Consider the following 12,588-nt stretch of genomic DNA (forward strand, 5'->3'; position numbering starts at 1 on the left):
GACGAAGGCGAAGGTAACAGACCGGTGATATATGAATTATGATGGTTGTGCGTTCCACAATGGGCTCAACATTAGCGCCCAATTATGCACCGTTGGGCAGCAAAGGTTTAGGCTTAAATAAAAGGGCCGATCAGTATCCGCCGGCTTTTGACAGTTGGACTTTGCTGAGCTTCCGTATTTTTTTTTGTTGAATATTGGTTTCGTTGGCTAGATGCCGACACAAAAAGGTCGACACACAATAGGTTTGATTTGATATGCCTCTTTTTATGATAATTGATATTGATGCTTATGGGTTTATTTAGAGCTGATTAAAGATAGGGGGACATTACATTAGCGTTTAATTAATTACGAAGGTTTACGGGTGTGTAGTATCACTTCCGGTAAGGGATTTTTCTAGTAACGGAATTTATGACGAAAATAGCTTTAAAAAACTTTCCTTTAAACCTCATCCAAGAACAGTCTCACTCTAGTTTTGTACCTTGTCTTTCTCATTTTGTGTTTTGGCTTTCTCATTTTGTGATCATAGCTATCGGAACATTGACAATCGATTAGAAAGGAGCTTTTGCGATAAGAATGTACGCCACCATAGTCCGATCATTATTGAGTTTTTAGCATCAATAAACCCGTAGGGAAATGCTGACATATTTTTAACATAGTTGAAATAAAATGTTCCATTGGAAGATCCATGTTTCGAAGGCACATCTATGCAATTGTGGATCTTATGTTAATCTCCCGGCCACCGTACATACCATCCAACTCATCGCATCTTCGATTAAATACCGTTCCCATCGGTTGGCTCCCAACCATCCAAGTGGCCATCAATACCCAAACAATCCACAAAACCCTTCACCACTAATTACTCCACTAAGCTGCCCCCTTAATAGAGGGGCAACTCATCGATGAGCCTTTCACAACACAGCCTTTCGTCAAATCGTTACATTTCTTTCCCAACACCCACCGAATACCCCTCCACACCACGAGGCCAGGCGTGTGCGTTTACGTTCCACAGCGACCGCGATGCGTGCCGCGTATTAGCACTCGTTTGTAATTAGTAATTAGCTGGACCAATAAGTATCCCCATCGTCGTTGCTCCCCGCTCCTAATTGACCGCAGTCGGTTGGTGGTTTCGGTTTCAGTGAGATTTTTGCTGAAAGTGAAACGACCCGGTGGTGGGTGGTACAGTTTTGGAGAAATAAACAACAACAACAACAAAAAACTCTTCAGCCCATCCTCCAACTTCGGTTTCGGGAGTGGCCGGATTTGTTAATTTTTAAATTAAAAATGCACTTTTCTATCAAACGTTTAACGCAATTATAGCAGCCGGCCAAACGAAGAACGAATCGGTGTATCAATCAAGGTGAAATGCTTACACGGTGGAAAATTACTGTGCATAAAAGAGGAATAAGCAAAAACAACAGTACAGAACAAGTATTTATCGAGAAAAGAGGTAAATGATCCAACGTTTCATTCGATGGTATGCAATTTGTGTGCGCGTGTGCTTTTTTTAATTAGCATAATTTCAGGCGCATCCGCTCACTCTACTACCGCTTGGTGTGGGATGTACAACGCACGAATATTGACCTCATTTCAGGAAATCAATGCCAATTTTCCTTCTGAAGCAGGAAAGGTAATGTACTAACATTATATTTGCAGAAAGAAATTAAAAGCCTACGCACTGTTATTAAATTTACGCATTCGATATTAACTTACACCGTAAAAGTCCCTTTTGCTGGAATCGATGGAATACCGGATTTTTTTTAGCAGAACGACGTTTCTCACGCTTCGTCAAGGCTTACAGAAAAAAATGGATCAATCCGGTTGGTTCTTTCGAGGAGCTTTTTCATGAATAAAACATTTCTCGTCATTTTTGACAGACCCCTAGAACTCCAATTGGGCGGAGAGAGAAGATTAGTGAGATAGAAGATTGTCTAAAACCTCATAATGATGATTACGCGTGTGATCATGCCTTCGAAAGAATCTTTCTACCGACGTGGCTTTACACAACGAACAGGTAATGCCTAAAGAATTTCAATTAATGTACATCTTAACGAAAGAACTTCAACCCCTAAGACGAGTTCGACAGTTCTTCTCTTGTAAAATGAAGTTAATATTGGTTTTAAAATTAACATTTTTAGCCAGCACTCGTCTTAGGCTGGAAACGATACAGCTCCATCACAGCACGCAGGCCAAAGATGTTCCAGCTCACAATTATTCACTAAACAAATACATTCCTAAACTTCGAATGTCTTCTCTGTGGATAGCTCGTACCATCAGCAGAGTAAGCAATTTCATTACCCAACTGGACGAGTGGTTCACACAGTTAACCTTCTCCAGCCAAAGGTACAGTTAGTACCGGGGCAGTTACGGCGGTCAACAGCCCGGATGGACCGGGCCAGAACCCGTTGGAAAATGCCATCATCCGTAGCGAAGATTGCGCGTAGCGAATCGGTCCGGTGGCGGACCTCCGGATGGGGATGGGAAAGCAGCTAGAAAAACACCGTGGATAATCTACTTTATCACGCGCAATTGCCGGTGCGTGAACGGCGTAGCGACAAGGGCCATTTTTGGAACAACGGTTTGGGACACATTCCACAAGGTTCGGAGCTACGGCTTGATGGATTAGCGGGAGGCGACGTTTGCAGATTGGCAAATATGGTGACGGAAGAGAAACATGGGAACGATCTTAAGGAAGGCGTGCAGCGGAAGATTGATTGATCTGCGAAGGCCAAGCCACGGGGAGCGTGTAGGCTATAAACCGGACTATGATCATACCCAGTAGTAGGGAGATTGATTACTAGAAGTTTCGTAGCGTCGTTTAAATGTAACACAATCGTTAATGTTAAACAATTATGAAACAATTAAATTATTCAATATCTGTACTTCTTAAATTGAACAAATCTCTTTTCTGTTGAATGGCACGACTTGTAAGTTTTCCTCTTTGTAATAAGGTCAAGTTAAAAAATTCCTTCTATAGTAGCTATTTCAACCTTAACAATCCTCCCTAAAAGAGCTACTAAAAAGTTCATCTAAAACCTTAATTTATATGATTTAATTTGTTCCAGATTTACTGAAACTTTTCATCGGCCAATGGTTGAACTCAAAATTGAAACAGCTTATACAATGCACCTATTCTAACAATCAACTACAATCATTCAGCAACAAAGATGCGGTTACACCAAAACCATCATGAAATTCATTTTGCCTTCAAAATCAATCGCTATGTGCCCCATTATGCAGATTTATAGTATAGTTTACTGTTCTAATTGTAGCACGGAGAGCTCGGAATCGGCTTCCACATGCAAACCAAGCTAAGCATTATGTCATCACACACCGGTCGCGGCACGCTCTGTCCATCTGTCCCACTGAAGTCCATCTGCATTACGTCTCGTGCAATAAACCCGGCCGTTCTCCGGCTGTCTCCGGTCACACGATGCTCGGTCACCGCTGTTCTAGTTAGTGTTGCGGTGCCCTTTTGCTTCGGTAATAACCATAAATTCTTCAACCATCGTAACACTGCTACACGGTTTGGGGTTCAGCACCGAACCGGGACGGAAATGCACATTTGCACTTCGTTGCAACATGCAACGCCCGGACCTAAAACGCACACCCATGTACACACAGCTTGTACAACAAGCCGTTCCGGACAAGATGACCAGCGCTAAAGAGTTTAGGTAAACACAACGAGTCTGTGAGCAGGGCGTGAGTTCCCTATCCCAAAGGAAGCAACTCGAAAAGGTCTGTCATTTTAAAAATCGTTTAATGGTCACCATTCACCAGCAAACCGTTTACAACTGCTTCCTCGCGTGGAATCGACTGGCCCAGTTCCAACTGCCTACACACGGCGAAAGACAAACATTTCTCCTGACACAGTTTTAACTGTGGTCACGTCGTGTGCCGCAGCTACTGATTTACCGTCTTGGCGCACAAAACTGGAAATGGAAACATGCATCTCGGAACATGACGACGATGATTGCCGGGTATCGTGGCAGTGCCGGTTGGCCTTTCTTATCAGGCGCAGTATACATTAAGACTTAGTTGGGACTGTCCAGTTGCCTGTCAAGATATACAAATTAATCTCAAGGGTACGCTTCACGCTAACCTTGTTCAAGTTACTGTGAGATGATCTCAATTTTATAGTTGAGAGGAATAAGTGCCTTTAGTCGTCTATGCCAAAGCCAGAAGTCATACTTCTCGAGCAGAACTCCAAAATCTCCGCTTAAAGAGTTAGGTAAAGAGAGCAAGGAAAACATTGACTTTAACAGTAATAAAACTGGGAAGACAACAACGAAACGACTGCAAGAATGGAGGACAATGTCTCACCACAAAAAGGCTAGCCCATGTTCATCATCGTAAATGCCATCAGTGCGCAGTGACATCTTAACCCACCCAACCCCCGGAGGTGGTGGGTGTCCGGTCAATGATGCTCATGTTTGTTCCACATTTCTCCACTCACCAGGAAAGCAAATACCTTCGGCAATGAAGATTATAACTCGACAATGTTAAAAGACAAACATGATATTTTCTTTCCTTCTCTCGAAAGACGGTTGATCGGATGTCGGTCCGTGGCCGACAGAGTCTTAGACGCAAAGTCTCCATTACACCTGGAAGATGTGTTGTACGAGTGGAACACTGAAGATGAGCAAGCAGAGAAAACCCCACGGAGAAGAAGCATCAAACACCACAAATGGGCAAATCCACAAACCTCCCGGCCGGTTGCTGTCAATGCGTCCCGGTCCCCCATTTGGCCCGCTTTCCTGCCGTACGAAGACACACAACTGGAGACACAACACTGTCAGATCTTTGTCCGTCTGGCGGTGGAAGAGTCGTTTAGTCACCCCCGCCGGCAGTACGAAAGCGAAGCCAAACATTTCTGCAATCCCTCGATAAAAGTCCCAACGTCCCTCGGAAAAGCCAACCCGTGTGGTACCACCCTCGCGGTGAAGAAGGTTTTAGTTTCAGCCGACGAGAAGAAAAAGGGCCGTCTCGGTTTGAATCCACCCGGTCAGTTGATCCAGTTCTCACCTTTTACGTATTTGGGTCAGTTCGTTTCTTGGGTGTTGGGAAGATCGAGGCTTTCAATAGGTACGAAAGGCATAGCGAGAGATTCTTAACGACGATAAGTTTAAATAGTGTGGCCTTACCTTACGTACGGCACAATAAAATCCCATAGAACGGCACCGATTGAGATCTAAGCAATGAGAAGTTTGGTGTAAACCAAAGGTGAAGGGAACATAATGCGCTTATCTGAGTGTCCGGTAGCCCTGGGCGATGGTTGAGGATGAGTTAAAAGAGCCATTTTCTGGCAAAAAGGCAAGAAAAATGCTTTTAGCGAAAGGGAGAACAACTCAACACCGCAGTTACAGACCCATTGTGAAAACATTTTCCGCGCGCTGCGTTGTTTTGGGGAAATGGACGGTAATTAAATGGGAAGATGGAAATGTGAGTACATCGGAATAGGCAAAATTAAAAGCAATCATTTTATTCCGTTGCTGTACGGAGATGAAGAAATGAGCACACGCGACCCGTCATGAAGCCGTACGGTTGCCAAGGAAACGTAATTCAGGTCAAAGCAACACCTGCTAGAAGTTGTAATAACGTGACAGAATTGCTGCTTGACCCAACCCTGCTTGGGTGGTGGACTTTCCTAGCTTTCCAGCTGGAGGCATTCACCATTCAAATTTAAACTTTTACATAGCGCTTGATGATGAACGATTAACTAATGTAGTAATAGTTTCCCATAATTTTATGGCACTCCCTGGAACTCAGACCATAACACTCCCGCCAACACCGGGCTGATGAAGGATGGGAAAATCGGTCTCGTAAAAGGAAGACATGACACTCATTCAATAAACGAAACAAAAATGTGCCAACGAAATGGGAATGTGAATTAGCGTGCAGTAAAACTTTACGCCCGGTATCATTTGCCGAGCGTGGGGAATTTTATAACACATCTATTTTGAAGCCGGGAATCCACCACTACCCGGTGCGCATCTTCTTCTCCGTTCTTCGATGGGAATTCTTTCACAACATACGGAAAAAAACATTCCCATTTTTTTCTTTTTCTTTTTGTCCGGTGCATCTATGGAGTTCATGTATGATTATGATGTAGAAAATGTTTTATGCTGCAGATGGAGAAAAAAACACTCCACCGAAACGATAGTGCATATAAATAAATAAAGGTGCACCATCAGGCACCGACAGCGAAACACATGCAGCGAAAAGTGAAGTGAAGAAAGCAAAAGCATCCCAGCAACAGGCGAGATGCGTAATTCTTGCACACATTTTTCCTTTCACTCGATCTCATCGATCGATCGAGAGTGTGTGCGAAGATGCTGGTGGTGCGGGCCCTAGCAGTACGTAATCGTTTGTTTATAAGCTTCCACGCAACGTGTTGAAGGGTTTTTTTTTCTTTGCTTCGCTTTTGCTGTTGTTGTGTGAAGCCATTTTCGCACGTGAAAAACATCTTTTCCTCAATCCACACCGAGTAGAATGTTCGCGTCCGAACGCATTCGCAACGCTACGCAGTCGTGAAGATTCACACATTACCCGCTCGGTGCCCGTGTAAAGCATCATCCAGCACACTGCAGGGTTGTGTGATCGTGTTGACGTAAAGATCACCTTCCTTTTGGGAGACCGTTTTAGTGGGTGAACCAAAAATAATGGGTTCTCATTTTCGCCCAAACTCATCTTCACACCGCCATCATCGTTTGGGCCGAAATTACGCAAGCGCAAATCTGTCTTCCCGGTCACGAAAGACAAACATTGGACAGTGCAGTGGAAGCCAGCAGTGGAAAAATTGCGTGCAAAATTGTCATTAATAATTTGCCCACTTTCTCCCGACGCCCCGAAACAAGGTCTACATTTTACATCATAATGTGGAGTCGTAGGTCTTTTTTGTTCATTTTGTTTCCAGCTCTTTCACCCTAGGGCAACTCGAACACTGGGTTGATTAATTTTCTCAGCTACTGACCGACGTGGTGAAGCGGCTGACGATGGCTATTAATAATTTCCAACGCATTTGGCGCCGCCTCGCCGAGTTTGGCAAACATAAGTTCCCAGCGTATGCGATCGGCATCATCAGCCTTCAACAATGCTTCATCGATGATTCGATTAATTTCCAATGAAATACCATTTTTCTTCAGTAGTTTGATCAGTCACCCTAAATTGAGCTTCTTTTCCGTTCCTTTGCAGTAATAATTTTACCTCGACCCGGTACGCTTAGAAGCATTGAGTTTTATTTTTGTTGGGGTTTAATTTTCGTGGTTATTATTTAGTAAAAGGCTGCCATTATTGCGCAATCGGTTTCACTTTTGATTGGCACTCGGACGGATTAGGCATATTGTACTCCAGCACATTATGCAGATCTACGCGCGGCCTGCTGAAAAACGGAACTGGGCATGGAGTAAATCTTGTTACGTAAAAATACCCATTCGGATACGGAAATTAATCATCGATGAGCATTTATTGCCTTTCTGAGGTGAACCGGTGAGCTACTACTGTAAACAATGACCAGTGCAAGCAAAACACCAGCAGTGATGCGCGCGGAAACTATTGAAGGGCGTACATAATGTTTCGTTTTATATTTAAAATCACTTTTTTACGCAATCTTTTCCTCCACATCGTTATGTTGCACTTTATCACATCATCGAACTGTCGGCTTCACACTTCCATTATCGTTGATATCGGTTGGGCGGAAATACTTTGCTACAAAATTAAATCGCATCTATCTATATGCGTTCGTATTGGGCCAATTTCAAGAAAAAAAAAACATCCACGATCGTGCGATGGTCAAATGCAGCAGGCGGCGACCTAAATTGTGTCGGAACGTTGAAACGAACAACCCTTTTTTCGAATGCTCCAGCTTCCGAACCGTTGCGCAGGGTCAATTTCCGCATCATTAACACCCACCGTGACCGGAGATGGATGGAAAATGTTGATACACAAGTGATCCCCCTTTGTCGAGATCGTGTGCAACCAATCATTCGCACCATTTCGTTCCTTTCACGCGAAGAGTTTTTGTGTTGCTCTCTATGAAACAAGCTTGTAGTTTAGCAGTGAGATAGAACTTCACTTCACATTCACTTATGTTGAAAGTTGAATCGCTGCTCTCTAAAACAGACCGAATTGTGTCGTCGATTTCGACGAGATACTATAACTGGAGGGTCCCTGAGATCAAATCTCGATTTCTAGTAAAATGAGCTGCTGCTCGGTTCGTCAGTAAAACGTAGGTCTGAGTCATAGCTTAAGTCAATTCTACCTTCTTGAAACCACAAAAATACCTTTTGTTAATCCAGCAAACTCGAGCATTACTCACGCTATAATGAGTAAGTAATATTATAGCACCGAGATTGACCAACCCTGGATCAGTACCATTTGATTGCAGTGCGCCAACAACGTGTCCCGTCCGTTGGTCACGTTTTATTTAATCTCTTTTGCTCACTGCTCACTCCAAATTCTAGCGAAATGCTAAAGCGAATTAAAGGCAAACAAAGAGGCACGTCCGGCTTTTACAACTGATGTGATGGTGTGGTGGTTCTATCGTTTGTTTATTGTTTGCTGTTCGCATACATACACATCCACGTCCACTAAAACACGCACAATCTTTGATTGTTGTTTGTTGCAACTGCCAACAATCCAACGACGCTTTTAATGCATATTTTCCCTTCGTCGATTATAAATGAAGGTGTGTACGTGTGTGTGTTGGTGATGCAAAAGTTTGTCCAGCACTGTACTTCTGGTCGCATTCTATCTGAACCAACGCACGATTTGGCGCGCACGGCATATTTCATCATCGTCACGATCGTGCGCCACCCTGCCCAATCACACCCAACAGCAGACGGCCAATACGTCGTTCCCTCTATTGTTGGCTGCAATCCAACATCTATATTTCACCCGCGTTTGCAGCGCGTTCGGACGCGAAAACCTCAATGAGGCGACAATTACCATAATAATTCAGAACAATTTACTCGAATCAATCCATTCGCAACTGCGCAAAGCCGCTGTGCCTGGGTGTGATGTAGCGGCGGAACATGACGGCGATGGTTTTTTTTTCGCGCGGTCAGCGAGACTAAACGATCGACAAAGAGAGGCTGAGCAGCAGAACGCATCTTAGATCGTATCCCATCTTCATTGCTGTCCCCCCTCTCCCCCAAAAACCGGCGTGTTTTTGTGGCAGTACGACGACACGTTTTTGTATTCTGTTCTTTTATTTATGATCACCGCAGGTATGATTTGGTGTGATAACCCATGCATTACCATAATCCTCGCATCGATCTCCTCCCGATCTCCACCACCATTTCGCAGCAGGACGGATGGAACCAATTTCATGCTGCGATATGGGTGCTGCAGTTTTGCCCGTGTGAGCGAGAGTGGGAAAGAAGGCGCTCGGAAGCGTCATAGTAAAAAACGCGAACCGTATGTACAGCGCCTCTTCAGTCGTTAGCTTATCAAAGACCCGTTGGTGCCGTGTCAGGCTCAGGGTCAACCTGACCCTTAGCACCAGACCAGTTTTTGTAACCGTGCAGCAGCCACGGGAGAGGAGGATCATGCTAAAAAAAACGTAAACGTAAACCATTCAACAAAAAAATCCCATTTGGCTGATGATTCTCCAGCAACCCCCCGCACTCGGGAGAGGGTGTTCAAAGTGTGTTCGTTGTGGCGATAGGAAATAGTTCGTTTAGCAGAATATATTGGCAATAAAAAAGACACAATTTTAAAACAGGGGATGATCTCGCTGTAGAATGGTTTTGATGGACCAACAAACCCCACCCCCCACACACACACATACACACACAGTCTCGAATAAAAAAGCAGGTTGCTAATATCGCTTCGACGGAAATAGTTTCAGGGTACGAAATGATTTTGTAATTCGGGGAATTTGGGTCCTTTTTCTCATGTAGAACAAACCCAAAAAGCATAATTATAAAATATACCAAAAAGCTTCAAATTCCTAAAACCAAAAGAACTTATGTTATGGTGCCGTGACCAGGATCCGGTAAGATTTATTTATATTTAGGCTGTTATGGGCGCTTCAGGGGAGAAAGAAACATATGAAACTAATACATAATAATGGATCCATTTCATAATATTCAAATAATATTGTAAACACAGTCACATGGATGCATTTATTTTGCAGTCAAACTTTCGTCTCATTTATAGCTCGTTCAGGGTAACCGAACACTTCCACTTGTGACAGCCGGTTATCAAGATGTGCGTCTAATTTTGCAATCAAAAACAATCAAACTAATGATCAACAGCCAACTCCAGCTCCCCAGCCCGTAAAACTCGGGACTCTCGTATAGTTTATGCTACGGGATGTGTATGAGGGCTCGCACACATACAATCCCCCGTCAGTAATTTGTGGACAAATACAGCAAAAAAGGCCTATCAGCTGGCGGCATCTAACACTTCGTCATTCTGTATCTTACTCTGTTTGCGATGATTAGTTAGAAGGGAAACGAAGTTCATTTGACAAAAAATAACTATGTTTATTTTATGATGAATTTGTTTGTATCATGATAATCCACGAAACAAGCGACTTCATCCGCTTTTCGTGTGTTCCACGTGATTCTTATCGGTTATGTTTGTTCATGTTGTAGTTCAGTAATTCTTGTACAGCTTTGATTAATATCTTATTCACTCATGTTTTTAAACTTCCATTTTTGTCAAATAAAGTATATGATAAATTTCTCCACAGATTCAAATCCTCAAACGTATGAAGAATTAGACAGTTTAACAAACAAACACGGTTTGCTGTCTATTTTACGATATGGCACAAGATAAGCTTGGTGGTATTTTTTGATGGTTTCTGGTATTGCAATGGCGTTTCGTACCAACTTTCTCCTTTTGTGTATTTTACAAATCAGATGAGCTCATCAGAATAAATGCATTACAACATTTGCGTTTTATGTTGTTCAACGTTGATCATACTACAACCGGAACAAAACCAAGGTTCAATCGCATTAAACGACTCTGTAGACCTTTCACTAAGCGATCACAGCCACAAAACGCTGCTTCTGCATGCTCGTCACCAAAAGGAACGATCTGCGATCTCCATCTTGTCTCTGCTATGACCATTCAAATCGTGTCCACCCCAAACCATATGTGCGTTTCGTTATCGGCCATTAATATTCTGCGAAGAAAGCGAAAACAAATGAGCGTCGCGCAAACGTCCCTGTTTCACTTTCTTCTCGCCTGTGCAAGCTTTCTTTTTCTTCCGTAGCATTTTACCGGTAGCAGTAAGTTTGTCGTCTGCGTGTATGCGTCTTCACCAGCCAAAACAAACAAAGCACTTGCCACAAACTCAAAAACAGCGTAACTCCTATCTGAAAAGCAGCTCATTCAGCATAGTAGCTTTATAATGTGGCTCTTAAACTTTGCATTTGCATGGCACGAAAAGCCTTCCCCATTCGGTAATCGTGGCCGGAAAAGCCGCCTCATGGCCATTTTCTCTTTCCGTTTGGTCAGTTTTATGGTGCGAGGAGAGGAAGGCAGCTGCAGCACGTGCAAGGTGCTCCAATCATCGACACACAGTGCACAATGGCACCAAACGGCTCCAAAATGATGCTGAAGAGGCGAAACCGAATTGCGGAAATAACGAAAGTGGAGAAATAATGGTAGACAAATCAAACAAACAACTGGCAGGCCGGGGCCGAACGGAAACAAACAAACTGCATGTGAGGACGCAAAGTAGCGGTGGGTAGACTCGATGCCCAATACGGCGTAGTCTGACAGCAATATGCTTTTTGAGGAGTAAAGAATTAGTTCCTAAGTTAGACAGCGCTTTTAAAATGATTTCATCCATCCAAGCTGAAATCAAATTTGGATTCCCAAAAATCACTGCTTTACGGGGAATGATATCATGGCTATTTTGACATGTTTGGTGGTAATGAAAAGCCATCATGTTTGGATGCTAATTACTTGTGTTGTGTCACCAGTTGCTACGATGGGCAAGCTGAGCTCTTTATATAACACCGCCGTGTTTGTTAGTAATGCGATATTGACATGAAATTCTAGAAGACCTCAAACGATGGTCAACGGTAATTTGGAAAGTTGAATCAGATGTATGAAATAACTAGAAAGGAAACTCTCGTCGTGTAAGAAATACAGAAAAACATGTAATTTATGGAAGGTTTTCCCTTAAACCTCATGGACTTAAACGAGTGGTAAGAGATGAGGGTTGTGGCATTAACTCTGGCGAACTACGATACTCTTCCATCTCTAATAATGATCCTCACTCACCAGTTTGTGTCAGTTGAGCTTCTTCACAACGATGCTCTCGTCTCGTTTCGCCACCAACTTCGCAGCTCCTCCGACGAGGTTAGCTGAGGTTAGAATTACAAACACTTCGATTGAAACACCACCCCGGTACACCGGTCAGCACCGAGAGAGAACCGGACCCAAAAGTGCGAATGACAAAGGCCAATTGCACCCAGCAACGCTGACGACGAACGGGCCGAGTATAAGTCCACCAGCTCGCACACAATCGTATGCCGACAATTGCACTCGTTTTATCGGCTGCAATGGTTGCTGCACCCCTAAACACAACACACGCCTGCCTCACACCAATCACATGCACCTGTGTATGGG

The sequence above is a fragment of the Anopheles marshallii genome, chromosome 3 (genome assembly GCF_943734725.1).
Source record: "Anopheles marshallii chromosome 3, idAnoMarsDA_429_01, whole genome shotgun sequence".
NCBI lineage: Eukaryota > Metazoa > Arthropoda > Insecta > Diptera > Culicidae > Anopheles > Anopheles marshallii.